Source organism: Myotis davidii, unplaced genomic scaffold (genome assembly GCF_000327345.1).
Source record: "Myotis davidii unplaced genomic scaffold, ASM32734v1 scaffold1654, whole genome shotgun sequence".
NCBI lineage: Eukaryota > Metazoa > Chordata > Mammalia > Chiroptera > Vespertilionidae > Myotis > Myotis davidii.
This window is the reverse complement of record NW_006286485.1, coordinates 127004-143178: the sequence shown is the minus strand read 5'-3', so window position 1 is coordinate 143178 and position 16175 is coordinate 127004.

The following is a 16175-nucleotide window of genomic DNA, read 5'->3' as shown; positions in this document are numbered from 1 at the left end:
GCCACTCCCACCCCCCAGCACATGCCCTCACCTGTCTACTGTCTCTGTACATTGGTTATGCTTATATGCATGCATACAAGTCCTTTGGTTGACCTCTCACACACACACCGTTTCCCCCACCTTCCCTCTGACACTTGACGGTCTGTTTGATGTTTCTATGTCTTTGGATCTATTTTTGTTCATCAGTTTACATTGTTCATTATATTCCACAAATGAGTGAGGTTATGTAATTTTTATCCTTCTCTGACTGGCTTATTTTGCTTATCATAATGCTCTCTAGGTCCATCCATGCTGTTGTGAATGGTAAGGGTTTTTTTTCTTTTTTATACCTCTGTAATATTCCATTGTGTAGATGTACCATAGTTGTTGTGTGTTTTTTAATCTACTCATCTGCTAATAGGCACTTAGACTGTTTCCAAGTCTTAGCTATTGTAAATTGTGCTGCTATGAACATAGGGGTGCATATATTCTTTCTGATTGGTGTTTCTGAGTTCTTGGGATATATTTATAGAAGTGGGATTACTGGGTCAAATGGGAGTTCCATTTTTAATTTTTTGAGGAAACTCCATACTGTTTCCCACAGGGTGTTTTGTTTTTATAAAAAATTATTTAAATTATGTTATAGGTCCAACCTGTAGACCATCCATTAGCTAAAAATTCTAATACTAGAAATCTAATTTCCTTATAAAGTTTTAGCTAAAAATACTAAGTACAAATAACAATAATAAAGAAATTATGGAAGAATAATTTTGAGCTACTTAATTGAGAGGTAGTATTGCATGCTGGATAAAGTGATGGACTCCTCACCTCGCTCCCAGGGTGCAATTCTGACTCTGCCACTAATTAGCTGTGTGTCTTTGGTTGTCTACTTTATAAAATGGATCTAATAATACTATGAATTGCACTGAGTTAAGCATTAATTTCGTAAATATGTGTAAAGCATAAAGAATAAGGCCTGGCAGCCTTAGCTGGTTTTGCTCAATAATTAGAGCACCAACCTGCAGACTAACGGGTCATGGGTTTAATTCCAGTCAAGGGCACGTATCTAGGTTACAGGCTTAATCCTTGGCCCCAGTCAAGGTGTGTGTGGGAGGCAACCAATCAATGAGTCTCTCTCACATAGATGTTTTTCTCTCTGTGTTCCCCCTCCCTTCCACACTGTCTAAAAATCAATGAAAAATATATCCTCAGGTGAGGATTAACAGATACAAACAAAAAAGAATAGGTCTTGTATGTAGTAAAAGCTCAATAAATGATGATTATTACTGCTGCAAATCAGTAAACCTGTAAAGCTAGTTTGGCTTTTCCTTGGCATGTCTCATTGTATTTGATTTGAATGAGTTCCCTGAAGGGTTTAACGTCCTAAACCAAAAAGGCTGCTCATAAATTTCTTCTACTGTGTTAAGAAAAAAACACTTAAACTTAAGAGATTCTCAGCAAACCTTACCTTTCATCCCTTGGTTTGTTTTTGTTGGTTTTGGGTATCACAGTTTCTGCATTTTACAAGTTCTATTTCAACCACTATTTACTTTCATTTTATATTAAATCATATTAATATGGAAATAAATTTTATTGGAACAGAATAAAGAACTTAAAATTATTGTATGAATAATATAAAGGAAAGGGGGATTATTTTGTGTGATATGAATCAAGTGTGGTAAAGAGAATATAGTGATATCCTTCATAGAAGTAGGGTTTCATTGAAGAGTTGATGATATTTAAATCCTATCAAATGAATGCTTTTCCTTTGATACTCTTAACCACACAATATTTTTTTAATTCATAGTATTCATTTGCATGCATCTTTAAGGTTGAGTTTCAATACTTAATCTCTTAATCTTAACATGTTTATCAATCCCAATAAGAGGAAATGTTTTTTATCTCTCAATATTAATAAATAATAACTGTAATGTAATGGTATTATTGTAAATACTATCAATGACATACTGAAATGAACTTCTTGAGTACAGCTCTTTCTAACCCAAGATATACTGACCAAAAAATGTTCTATGGAAAATTACAATCTGGGTATTAGTTAGAACTCTGCTTTTAGTCTGTAATAATCCTGAAACCTAGAAAAAAATTTAAATTAATGTATGCAATAAGGCTACCAAAATTTTCAAAATAAGTTTCCAAGGTGTCCTTGAGAAAGAAAAACAATCCTGAATGAACCTGCTTTCTCATTACTGTAAGTCATTTTAATGATGAATCCCTTTGATTCTAAAAAAATAAAAAATTTAAATTAATATTGCAAGCAAAAGTTCCAAAAGATAAATAATTTTCCTATTTATTACGGTGTTTTTTTTGAAAGATCCACCATGATCAAATACAATTTTAAGGTTTTTTTTAAATCTGAGAAAAACTTAAGATGTCATAGTAAAAGAAAATGCTGAAATATTTTAATCATAAGTTTGTACAAACAAGTATCTATCAAAGCAGTCTTCATATTCTTAAATTCTTTTTCAGATCTGCACTCTATCCTTCTTTTTAATATTCTCACCCCTCAGAAAGTCCTTTCAATTGGAGTTTACCTGATTTTAAAAATTATGCAGTAATTATGTCCAGAATATATCATCTAGGAGATTTAAAATAGTATAACAATAAAAAGACAGAAATCCAAATTGAAAAACGAGCAAAGGATTTCAGTGAATAACTCACCAAGGAAGAGATTCAAATGGTAAGTATATGAAAAAGACATTCAAAATCATTAGTCATTAAGGAAATGCCAATTAAAAATTAAGGTAAGATACTGCCACACACATTCCAGAGAGGATAAGGTGTTTAAAATTGGTAATGCAAAGTGCTGGTGAGGATGTGGACCATCAGGGAATTGCAGGTTTACTAATGGCAATGCAAATGCTATAACCACTTTAAAATATCATTTTGAACAATAAACATACACTTATCATGTGAACATGAAATGGCTCTTCTAAGTATTTTACCTAAGAGTAATGAAAACATATATCCATGCAAAGATCTGTATAGGAATGTTTTAGGTTATTTTTACTCATAACTGTCCCAACCAAAAATAGTCCAAATGTCCATCAGCTAGGGAATTGAGAAACAAATTGTGATAATTCCATACAATTAAGTAATACTCAGCAGCAAAAAGGAATGAACTATTGATGCAACAATGTGGACGAATCTCAAAAGCATTCTGCTAACTGCAAGCAGTCAGACACAATAGGTGTGATTCCATTATATGAATATCTAGAAAGAGCAAAATTCAAGGGACATAAATCAGAGTAGTAATTGACAGCGGGTTGAGGATGGGAGAAGAGGAGTGATTACAATAAAGGAGTACAGAAAGAATTTTTGGAAAAATAGAAATAGTCTATTTCTTGATGGAGGTGATAGTTATAGGATCATATAAATTCTTCAAAATTACAAAACTACATGTTTTAAAAGGGTAAATGTTTACATATGTGAATTATACCTAAATAACCTTGAATTTTTTTAAAAAAATGATGGAGTGTATTTGAAATTACCCCCATGTGAGGGGCTGTTCATTCCGAAACCAGAGTCACCCAGGCAGGACCAAGCAGTGACCAAGAGGATAAATATAACTTATGGTAATTTATTTTGGCTTCTTTAAAACAATTAGCATTTTTCCTAAGGTTGCTGCATTAATGAGGATATACCAGGTTATTCAACGAAAGGAAACCTTGAGTCGCAGTGGTTTAACATAGCAGACACATATTTCTTGCTCATGAGAGTTTATGATGACTCTCTAGTCCAGTGGTTCCCACCATGGGGCACATGCCCCACAGGGGGGCAATTTGATTTTTTAAGGGGGCAATTCAAGAATGAGTCATTAACAGTGAATTTTTTGCACTTCTTAGAGTTCTAGGAGCCTCATGTGCAGTATATAAATATACACTGTGACATATTTATGCATTTCAGTTTTCTATTATGTTTTGAAACTTTATTTGCTATTTTTCCATATAACTTCATATTATTATTATTAGTATTTTAGCAATTTCTTAGTGATTTCTTCCTCAGTACTTCAACTGTCCTTTCATTCTTTTATTTTTCTCTTTCATGGATGCCATGTTCTTTGGTAGCTTGTTTAAATCAATGGCCTTTTAAAGGCTTCCTCTATGTGAATAGGAGTCCATTTTTTTAATAATAAGAATTACATGCATCAGGATTTTAGAGATGCTTAGGTGAGGCATGGCCAAAAACAGGTTGGAATCCACTGCTCTAGTCCATGCAATCACTCGGTGGTCTCTGTTGGGCTAGTACCCACCATACCACAGCTGTTTAATCCATAGCCCATACTCTCCTGGTCAATGTAGCAGGGAAAGTGAGTTTTCACAGCAGCAGTTAATGCTTTGGCCTAGAGATGACAACACATATCATATGTTCTCACAATATTTTTCCAGAAACTTGTCACATGGTGCAGCCTAATTGTGAGGGCAGGGAAGGCAGTATGACATCCTCCTTTGTGCCAGGAAGACTACAACCAGATAAGGTTAAGCACCAGACACTTCTAACAGAGTTCATTTAATTTCATTCCTCTTTATATATTCTGCTATTTCTTTTTATTCTATTACTAGAGGCCCAATGCACAAAATTTGTGCATGGGTAGGGTCCCTATGCCTGGCCAGCGATCAGAGTCAAACTGTGGGGTGACCAGCAGGGCAACCAGGGAGGGGCTTCCCGCTGGCACCCGCCTTGGCTGGCCTGGGGCCTGCAAACTGGGGGCAGCTCCTGCATTGAAAGTCTGCCCCCTGGTGGTCAGTGCACATCATAGAAACTCGTCATTCCACTGTTTAGTTGACTTGCATATTAGGCTTTTATTACATAGGATTTTATTTATTTTTTTCTGCTATTTCTTATTCAGATAAATATTGATTCATTCTATTTTTCTTTTTTTTTTTTTTGACTATCAGGTAGCAATTTATTCTCAGGTAGAAGCTGTATGGCAGCATATTCTTGCCCTGAACTTTATCATTTGACTCTCAATACTGTTGGGCTGGGGTATATGAAGGCTACCAAAGTCCTTAGTGTTTCCTCCTGGGATTTTCTATTGAGTTTTGGTATGTATGGGCTGATGGGGATTAGTTTGCATGCTTTTGCATAATATTGTATTCTCATGTTGTCACAAATGGCAATATTTCATCTTTTCTTATGGCTGAGTAGTATTTCATTGTATGTATGTACCACCTCTTCTTTATCCAATCCTCTATTGAAGTACACTTTGGTTGACTAGCCATCATTAAAAAGATAAGAGAATTGTGTCTCTTGTCTTTTTGATGATAGCTATTCTAACAGTCATGAGGTGATATCTTACTGTCCTTTTAATATACATTTCTCTAATAACTAGGGATGTGATGTAGAGTGTGTCTTTATGTATCTGTTGGTGTTTTGTATATCTTCTTTGGAGAAATGTCTATGCAGGTACTGTGTCCGAGGCTCAGATTACCAGGGCCGGCTGAGGCTTGAGCTGCCAGCAGCGGCAGCAGCAGAGGTGTGATGGGGGCGTCACTTTCCCTTGATCAATGGATCACCTTCCACCCCTGAGGGCTCCTGGACTGTGAGAAGGGGCAGGCCGGGCTGAAGGAACCCCCCTCCAGTGCATGAATTTTCATGCACCTGGCCTCTAGTATATATACCCCTATTATAGCAGCATTATATAAAATAGCATAGATCTGGAAATAACCCAAGTGCCAATCAGTAGATGAGTGGATATGGTACATTTATAAACTGGGATATTATGCAGCCATAAAAAAAAAGAAAAAACTCTTGCCCTTCACAACAGCATGGATTGATCTGGAGAGTATTATGCTTAGTAAAATAAGCCAGTCAGAGAAAAACAAATACCATATAACCTCACCAATATGTGGAATCTGATGAACAAAATAAACTGAAAAACAAAATGGAACTGGAAACATGGATATATTGAACAGACTGATCGGTGCTAGAGGAGAGAGGGTTGGGGATTACTGGTTACAGAAGGGATTAACTAAAGAACATATGCATACCCTATGGACACAGACAATAGTGGCGTAAAGGCCAAGGGAGAGGGAGGCCCTGGTTACCTGAGCCTCAGGCGGCCCTGGGAGGCTGGGCAGCCGTCACCCAAGGCTTGCTTGTGCCTTCGGCTGGCCCTGGCCGGCTGGGGGACTGAGGAGACTGAGGATTTCCAGAGGCAGGTGCTCAAAGTACCCGGCAGGGCTGAGGGGACTGGGCGTTGCCATCCTGTGGCTATGGGTGCTGCCATCTTTGAGGGCATGGCAGTCAATCAGCATATTCCCTCCTTATTGGCTGTGGGCATGGCCATCTTTACAGCCTGCTTCTCAGTCGTTTGGTCGTCCCTCACTAACTCCTCTGCCGGCCTGGTTGCCCCAAGCAGCCTGTTCAGCCTGTCCATTCGGTTGAGACGGTTGCTTAGGCTTTTATACATATAGATATTTTAACTAGTGCTTCGGGGATCTTTTGGATATATTCCCAGATGTGGGATTGCTGGGTCAAAAGGCAGTTCCATTTTTAATTTCTTGAGGAAAATCCATACTGTTTTCCATAGTGGCTGCACCAGTCTGCATTCCCAGAAAGCATAAGCAAGGGTTCCCTTTTCTCCACATCCTTGCCAGTACTTGTCGTTTGTTTATTTATTGATAGCAGCCATTCTGACAGGTGTGAGGTGGTACCTCATTATAGTTTTTTAATTTGCATCTCTCTGAGGATTAGTGACCTTGAGCATTTTTTCATATGTTGATTGGCCTTCTGTATGTCCTCTTTGGAGAAGTGTCTACCATCTCTTTCCTGGGTTGCTGCAGGGGCTACCTTAATAATTCTCTATGTTCACTCTGATCCCATCCGATTCATTTTTCACTCTGGAGGCAGAGCAATTTCACACCAGATCACGTAGTTCCCTGTTTAAAACTCTCCACTGTCTTCGTCTTGGCCTTAAGACAGAAGCTAAAACCTCTGAAATGGCTTGTAAGGTTCTGCACAATTCATTCCTTACCTGTTTGTCCAGATTCATCTACTTCCCCTCTCCTTTCATGCTCCAGCCATAATGCTCTTCTTTCATTTCTCAAACTTACCCTATTCCTGTCTGCCTTGCAACTTTGAGTATGTTGCTTTGTAGCCTGGAATGCTCTTTTTCCATTTGACCATCTAATTAACTGTCAGAAGTTACTTTCTCAGAATTTTTTCTGACTACCTGCTCCACCCCCAGAATAGATTTAATTAACTCATGGTATTATACAACTTTTCTTCTTTCATCACATTTAGTGAATATGTATTTTACCTCTTTGATTATTTGATTGTCTGCATGTCCCATCAGACTGTAAGCTCAATTACTACATAATGAGTATAAGAGAAATGTCTGCTTTGATTCCAAATGTGTGTGTCTGTAACATATCTAACACATAGTAGATGCTCAACAAATTGTTGATGCATAAAACCATGAATAAACAATTAACTCACTGGTTGCATGAATGAACAAATAAAGAAAGCTTACAATCCATTGAAGAATAGAAATAAGTAGACAATCAGCCTACAGTTTGATAAGTGCTGTGAGTGGAAAAGTACATAGTACTAAACATAAGTACTAAAATTGGTGCCTAATTCTAATTTTGAGGGGCTAATATAGTAGAGAGGAGAAGGAATTTTATGATCAAGAGTTGCAACAGGAAGTATCCCATTTCTAGCCCTTAAATGTCTATGTATAGTAGTAAATAAGGACAGGAATAAAAGCCATGGAAATTCAGCTAAGAAGGGGGGCTATATTTTAAAGTCTAAAACAGTGGTTCCCAATCTTTTTGGGCCATACCCTACCTAAGCATCTCTAAAATCCTGATGCCCCCATGACATATAATTCTTATTATTCAAAAAGTAAACTCCTACTCATGTGGAGGAAGCCTAAAAGGCCATTAAACAAGCTCCCAAAGAAAATGGAATCCATGAAAGAGAAAAGAAGAATGAAAGTACATCGCCCTCATCAGTTTGGCTCAGTTGATGGAGTGTCGGCCTGTGGCCTGAGGGGTCCCGGGTTCGATTCCGATCAGGGGCATGTGCCTTGGTTGTGGGCACATCCCCAGTGTGGGGTGTGCAGGAGGCAGCTGGTCGATGTTTCTCTCTCATCGATGTTTCTAGCTCTGTATCCCTGTCCCTTCCTTTCTGTAAAAAATAAATAAAAAATTAAAAAAAGAATGAAAGTAATTGAAGTACTGAGGAAGAAATTGTTTAAAAAATAATATGAAGTGATATGAAAAAATAGTAAATGAAGTTTCAAAACATAATAGAGAACTGAAATTCATAAATAGGTCACAATATATATTTATATACTGTGTATGAGGACCCTAGGATCATAACAAATGCAAAAAAAATCACTGTTAATAACTAATTCTTGAATTGTCCCCCTTAAAAATTTCCCCTGTGGAACCACTGGTCTAAACTGATTGCAAACATAAATACTCAGAATTCTTCCATATTAGCACATCTGCCTTTGTTCTAGAAAGTGACTACACTGAGGCCAATCAATAAAATAAAATAAAAAAGATCACAAAGCAAGTCAACCAATTATGAAAATCAAAATAGTGACAGAATGAGAGAATCAGGATCAAAACTTGGCTATAGCTTTTCCTCTCATAGTTCATAGCTAAAAAGCAATGTTAGGAAACTCAAGGATCAAAGTTTAGTTACAGCTGAGCACTGCTTCTAGGCATTCATAGATGTGTGCATAGATAGGGTTTATATGTACAGTAGTTGGATATAGTTTAGTCTACATTTTGTATCTAGTCCTTCTCAAACGATATTTTTTGTTGTTGTTATGAAGTCTCAATTAAAAAAAGAAAATCAGTTACTGTTAAACATATATTTGGACACAGACAAATCCAAACTACCTATGCAGTGGAGTCCTGATAACCCCATCAGCCAAGCAGCCCGCCCATTAGATGATTACTCTGGTCAAGATCTGTCTGACCCAGATCTGTTCCTGATGGAAGGTGGGCACAGGGTACCCACAAGTAAATATACACTCAAATAGCTTGGCTGTGGAGCTGCCATGTAGTTTCCAGGGTTGGGGACAGGGGTCCCATGAGTGTCTGTTTTTGATAATGGAGCCCATTAGCACTAGGGCAGAATGTACATGCTAAGTCACAGAATCCATTTTTCTCTCATTGTGATCAACCAGATTTTGCTCTAGAGGAGCAAATAGTTGTGGGGTCCAGTGGGAGAAGTCAAACAGCTGTCACTTGCCTGGGAGGGAAAAAAAGGGAAGTCAGAAAAAGTACTCAGCAGTGTCACACAACATGGGCATGTTAGAAGCTGAGCCAGAGACAGCTCCCATTCTCATCTTCCTCTTCATCCTCAGCAAAGGAAAGTAATGTCATGGGTGAGCAGAGGACCTCTCTGATTTCGACATTAGTTTCTTATTTTCAAAGATGCTTTGTCTTTTCTTAAAGAACACAAAATGCTCATCTATGTTGAAAATAGTGTTTCTTTCTTGCACAAATAATTTTTCCTACTCCTTGGGAAACTTTACTCATTTTTCAACAAATTAATATTTGCAGGGAAATTTAACATTTTAAGACAATTCAAAGTATACATCAGGTTTAGTCTTGGTGAAATTATCTTAATACTTGTAAGAAATATATCTTTGTTTTAAAAAATGATGATAATTAGTAATAAATAAAATGTGTTACTTAATATTTGGTATGTAAATGGAGAGCACCATAGGTTAGTGCCAATGATGAACAGAAATAGACTTATATTCAGAATAACTATGTATCCTTAAGTAAATCCCTTAATTCTTCTGTGCCATAACTGTTCTGTGTTTACTAGTAAAACAGAAATAGTAGTCAGAGTCTTTACCTTAACAGACTACTGATACATTTAAAATAATGTGACTAGAGAAGCATCAATCAGATGCTCAAACCTAAGTGGGAAAGTAGGGGTAAGGGGGAGAGATCAACCAAAGGACTTGTATGCATGCATATAAGTATAACCAATGGATGCAGACGCCAGGGGGGTGATGGCATGAACGTGAGTGGAGTGCGGGGGCTCTGGGGGGGATAAAGACACATATGTAATACCTTAATCAATAAAGAAAAAATAAAAATAAATGTGAGTATAAATTTTGGAAACTTCATGGCACTAAACATGTTAGATATAATTATTACTTTATTATCATCATAAAAGTTAGAAAAATAATTAAGATTCTTTAGGCATATGTTTAAACTTTATACATTCTTTTTCTTGGTTTGGAGTACTTCATAGGTTTTTTTTCCTAAAATGAACTTTGTAGTGCCTTGTCTCTCAGGAAAGATAGATTGCTAGAGTGTTGTTTTAGTTTTATTTTATGTTGAAGTAAAATTCTGAGATTTCATTCATTTAGAGTGTTCACTGGGTAACCACATTTTATGCAAAATGGCGTTGTATTTGTCCCAGATGCTTTCTTGTGCAAATTAGCTTCCCATTGTTAGTTTTCAGCTCTTACAGAGACCCTCAGCATCATGCTGTCCATCACCGCTCATCCCAGTGTGAACCTGGTCTTTCATAGGTACACCAGCGCCCTCTGCTGGACAAACCACCTGCAGGCAGCCTCAGAGCCCCTTCTAAGTATGAGTTTCCTGCAAGTCCTCTTCTGTCATTAGATCTGAGTGGTCTTGTAAAATCCTCACTAAGGGTTTGGTGGGAGTGGTAGTTACAGAGGTTGCAGTATGTCAGGAAGATGCTCTCAGAAACACGATAAACAAACTTTTTAACTTGGGGATAAATTTCAACAATAATTATTACAAACTGATTCACATTCACATTTTGGAATACCCGTGCCTTGTGATTGATTGAGCACACTTTGCTGAGGTATCCTCAAGTCAGAGAACTATATTATCTCACATGAATTAGGAGACATAGTCCCTGACATTTTAGGATGATCTTCCAGCAAGATGCAGCTTTTCCCTCGGAGTTAATCAGATACTGGCTGGTAGGACAAATCCTCAGTTATTCTGTTATCAAATATTTATTGAAAACCTATTATGAATCCAGAAATGTTTTAGGTGCTAAAGATACAGAAATTAATAGCATATTTGTATGAAGTTATATACCAGTAACCTTGCATCTGTGTCTGACCTTCTGATATAGAAGTTCTAATAGGAATACAACTCACACAGACCATACTGGTTGGCCAGAACTCAAGTGTTTCAGGGGATGCAGGACCTTCAGTGCTTAAACAAGTCCCAGGCAAACTGGAATGAGTTGGTCACTCCAAACCCTAGATTTCCCACCATCCAAGATTGTAACTTGCAGTAGCATTTATTAAAAATTAACATTTCAGTAGCATTAGCTTCATCACTAATACTATTATTCTGAACAGTTTTTCTTTCTCATTAAAAAATTGTTGGAGCTTATTTACATGCTACTTTTGAAGCAGTCTAGTGACTTGTCATTTACAAAGTATTTTCTTATATGCAAAAGATGCTGAGCAAACCTAAAAATTACAAATACAAATTTGCACCGTCAGCGCCAAGAAAAATATACACTGGAAAAGCCAAATTCAATCTTATAAAAAGCGGAAAGCTGAAATTATGTAGAATGAAAGACCTTAAAACAGAAAGGAAAATTAAATTCTGAAAGTATATTTATCAATAAAATCTATGATAAAGACAAACAATATCCATTAGTCAGGGGATTTTAAAAAATCACATAAGCTTAAAACTGAAAGGAAAGATCTAAAACTCATCCAGCCCTCTCTATCCAAATAAAAATGTTTCTCCTGGATTTGGGAGTCATTTATTTTCTGACATGTTATTCCCCAAACTTAGCTTATATTTCTCACTGATAAAAGTTACCCATTTTTTATTTAAATATGATTCTTTAACTCTCATCATTTTCATCAGGATTAAAAAATAACTACATATATCCATGTGCTGCAATGACTGCCTGCCTGGGGTGGAGGCAGGAGAGGCTCTCGCCATCACCATTGCGTTCACCAGCCGTGAGCCTGGCTTCTAGCTAAGCAGGACTCCCCCTGTGGGAGCTCACTGACCACCAGTGGGCAGCTCCTGCATTGAGCATCTTCCCCATGGTGGTCAGTGCATGCCATAGCGACTGGTCATTCAGCCCTTTGGTCAATTTGCATATTAGGGTTTTATTATATAGGACAAAAATTTGTGCACTGGTGGGGGGGCTGTTATCCCTCAGCCCCACTTGTGCCCTCTCACAGTCTGGGACCCCTTGGGAGATAAGGACCTGCTGCTTAGGCCCACTCCTGGGTGGCAGAGGGCAGGCCCAATCCTTAAGTGCAGCCCCTGGTCGGGCTCAGAGCAGGGCCGATTGGGGAGTTGGGGGACTGCCCCTGTCATGCACAGAGCACGGCAGATTAGGAGGTTGCGATGCCCCCCTCAGTCACGCTCTGGACAGGGCGGATTGGGGGGTTGGGGCCCCGCCCCCTGTCACACACAGAGCAGGGCCAATTAGGGGGGTGGGGAGCTCCCCCCTATCAGGCACAGGGCAGGGCCAATCAGGGGGTTGGGGTGCCTTCCCCTGTCATGAACAGAGCAGGGTGGATAGAGAGGTTGTGGCCCCGCCCCCTGTCACACACAGAGCCAATCAGGGAGTTTCAGCGCTGCCCCCTGTCATGCTTCTCCAGGGGCCAGGAGGCCTCACTGCTCCGCTGATCCCAGTGCTGGGAGGCATATTACCCTTTTACTATATAGGATAGAGGCCTGGTGCAAGGATGGGGGCCGGCTGGTTTGCCCTGAAGGGTGTCCTGGATCAGGGTGGGGGTCCCCAATGGGGTGCCCAGCTAGCCTGGGTGAGGGGATGATGGCTGTTTGCAGCTGGTCACACCCCCTTATGGTGGGGGTCCCCACTGGGGTGCCTGGCCCATCTGGGTGAGGGGCTGAGGGCCGTTTTCAGGCTGGCGGGTGACTGAAGCTCCTCCCAGCCTCTCCTTCTTTACCTTCTGTATTTGAAACTTTGTTGCAACTCCAGCTCTGAGATCCCGGCTGACTGAAAGCAGGTTTCTGGGGTTTTGTTTAGATTCTGTATTTGTAACAATGTTTCTTAGAGTTGCAGCTCAGAACCCAGCAGCGGCAGGCAGGGAATGTTGGCTTCCTCTGCCACTGGAGCGAGCAAACCTCCCTATTCGCTTCAGCTGCCTGGCTGCCGGCCACCATCTTGGCTGGCAGATAATTTGCATATCTCTCTGATTAGCCAATGGGAAGGGTAGCGAAGTTACAGCTAATTACCATGTTTCTCTTTTATTATATAGGATATTCATATAACCAGATGTGTGTGTGTGTGTGTGTGTGTGTGTGTGTGTGTGTGTGTGTTTGTAAAACTGATCTTCTCTAGGTTGTGAGATGGCAATCAACACCTTTTTGGACAGTTTGACATAATTAATCCATTCTAATCTCAATTTCTATTGTCTTTAGAAGGAGAAATGGTGATAGTAGTTGCTGAACTAGAATTACTATAAAAAATCAAAAGGTGTGATCATACTCATTTAACTACCAGCCAATTTTATTTAAATCAGAACTATTCACCAAGAATACCCTATAAGCCATTCATTATATGAATTCCTGTCTGTCAGAACAATTGCAATATAGCGCCTGTTAAAAAAAAGTCATGATGCATTTCTACCTTGCAATAAATAAGGTAGTGGCTATTACTGTGAGATGTATTTTTGAAATTGGCTATCCTGTCTGCCCTTTCTCCCTTTTTATTAATGCCAGCTGAAAGGCTGGGTCCCCATGACCATCCTCACTCCTACACCAACTACAAGTTCAGGGATTCCAAGACCATCTTCAGATTTGATAACTTACTAGAAAGACTTCCAGAACTCAGGAAAGCCATTCTGTATTATTACAACAAAAGGACATAGATTAAAAATGATAGAGGGAAGTTTTACATAAGGCAGGGCTAGGGGTCACCCAGGTGTACCATTTCTAATTTTTCCTTCCAGGTAGAGTGGAGAGGACAGTGCCTATTTCTCCTAGTAATGATGTGTGACATTATGCATACAATATTGCCAACTAAGGAAGCTCACCAAAGCCTTGGTGTCCTAAATATTACTGGAGCTTGGTCACATAGACATGATTGACCTTTCATATGGCTAACCTTAGTCTCCAGTCCCTCCACTGCCAAAGTGGTACCTTGGTGCCTAAGGCCCTCCACCGGTAGATTATCGCTGTAGTTCAAGGCCTTCAGGCAAGCAAAGGCACTCATATAAGGCAGACACTCCAAAGGCTTAGAGATTACTTCCCAGAAGTGAGGGCATAGGTCAGGCCACACTTTGGGCAAAGTTAGTTCTTTACTGCACACTGTCTAAGATCATTTTTGTTCCAAAGATGTATCTCATGGCATTCCCAAAATACTCCATCAGTGTCTCCTATTCCTAGATGATGCCTTTGCTCTTTTTGGCATCTGTGAAAGAGAATCTGGAGCCTGACTTGTCTTCTGCTCCAATAGGCCACACAGACTTGACTCGGTTTTGCGCCTGCCTCTGTTTTCTATGGTGTGGCACCAAGCACATCTCTGAACAAAAACCTCCTACCCCTTCCCCACATCACCCATTTTGATTTTTCTCTCTTGCTGCATATACTGTAAAGTTCCTATTTGCAAGCTGGACATGCCGCTCTCCTGGGCATACTTTCCATCACTACATTATTGAGCTTGAGTTGTCCCAAAAGTAACACTGGAGCCATGAACTGTGTGTAGTTCATTTTCAAGATGATTCCAGAAAACGGGAGTGAAGTGCAAGAAATGTGGGACAGATAAAGGGGAAAATTTAAATGAGGGTGTGATTTTTCAGATGTTGCTGGGAAGAATAGTGTAATGTGCCACTGGGAACGCCTTAGAAGGGCACAGAATGCCTTTCAGAGTGTCCACTTGAGGATGGATAGGGAACATCAGTCTATTGGCTTATATCCCCTTTTGGTTGAGCATCACCCTCCTGAATTTATTCCAGCCACAGTCTTTGGCATTGAAGGAGACCTGAGGTGGAAGTCAAAGACACTGCTATAGACAACTGGAATGCACACTGGAACTCTCTAATCCAGAAGTGTGTGCTGCAACTCTATTACCTACATCAGTGGTTTACAAATGTTGAAGATCATATGAATCACTCAAGCTAAAGAACACAGAGTCCCAGATCCATAGAAGAGAGATAGGGTCCTTTTCATTCTTATCAATTTTCCTGGGTGATTCAGGTACTTACACTGATGCTTGAGTAGCGTACCACTTAAGGTACTCTATATGGACCCTTTAGGGATTTGAAGTTAATTTGCTACTATTAACCTGAACTGGAGGATCCAGAGTGTACACCAGGATGCCTATGCCCTCCCTATCCCCAACTGTGTTGTCACAATTCATGTAATTGTTGCTCCCACATGTTCAGCTATACCTTGACACTCTTTTTAGCTCTTGGCAACTCTCTCTCTCAAAGGAAAGTCGCATTTAATGAACATCTGCTACAACTAGTCAATTTTATAGACACTTTACATAGATTACTTCCTTTCATTCTCATGACAACCCTGAATAATAGGTGGCATTATGCACATTTTTCAAATGAAAAAAATTAAAAGTCCAAGAGATGGGATGTTCTGTGTCTACCACTGACTAGAGTGTAAAACAGGTCTATTAAACTGCAAAGGCTCTCAGATCTATCACACTCTGTCATTGTGGAGAAATAGTAACGACAATCTACATTAGCTCCACCCACAACGCATCCATGTCCTCTTTAATTTTGAGGAGGAAAACACAAACCAGCTAGAAAAACATTTTAATTGTAGAGGTCAGACCAATCATCCTTTGTATCAAGCAGTCCCTGACCACACTTTGGTTCATGGTTTTACTTAATGGGATTTACTGAGCACCAATTCTGCACCAGGAGCAGTGTTAGGTGCTTTGCATACAGTATCTCTTACCTTTACTACTTATCATAACAGGGCACTGTCATCTCCTTCCTCATCTCACAGAACAACATAAGCATCTTCCTGCGACAAATAGTCCCAACAGCTTTATTAATCAAAAATCAGATTCTCACAAAGCATAAAGGTCATAAAGCAAAACAAATTTCATTCATATTTCTTGCTGCTTTTACCAGATCTGTTTAAATCTCTTTGGGAAACTAGAAGAAGAAAGCACTTATTTTTGAAGTTTGAAAATTAGAGCTGAACTTCACTTACTTACTATTCACATACTTTGAATTTTTAATTGTA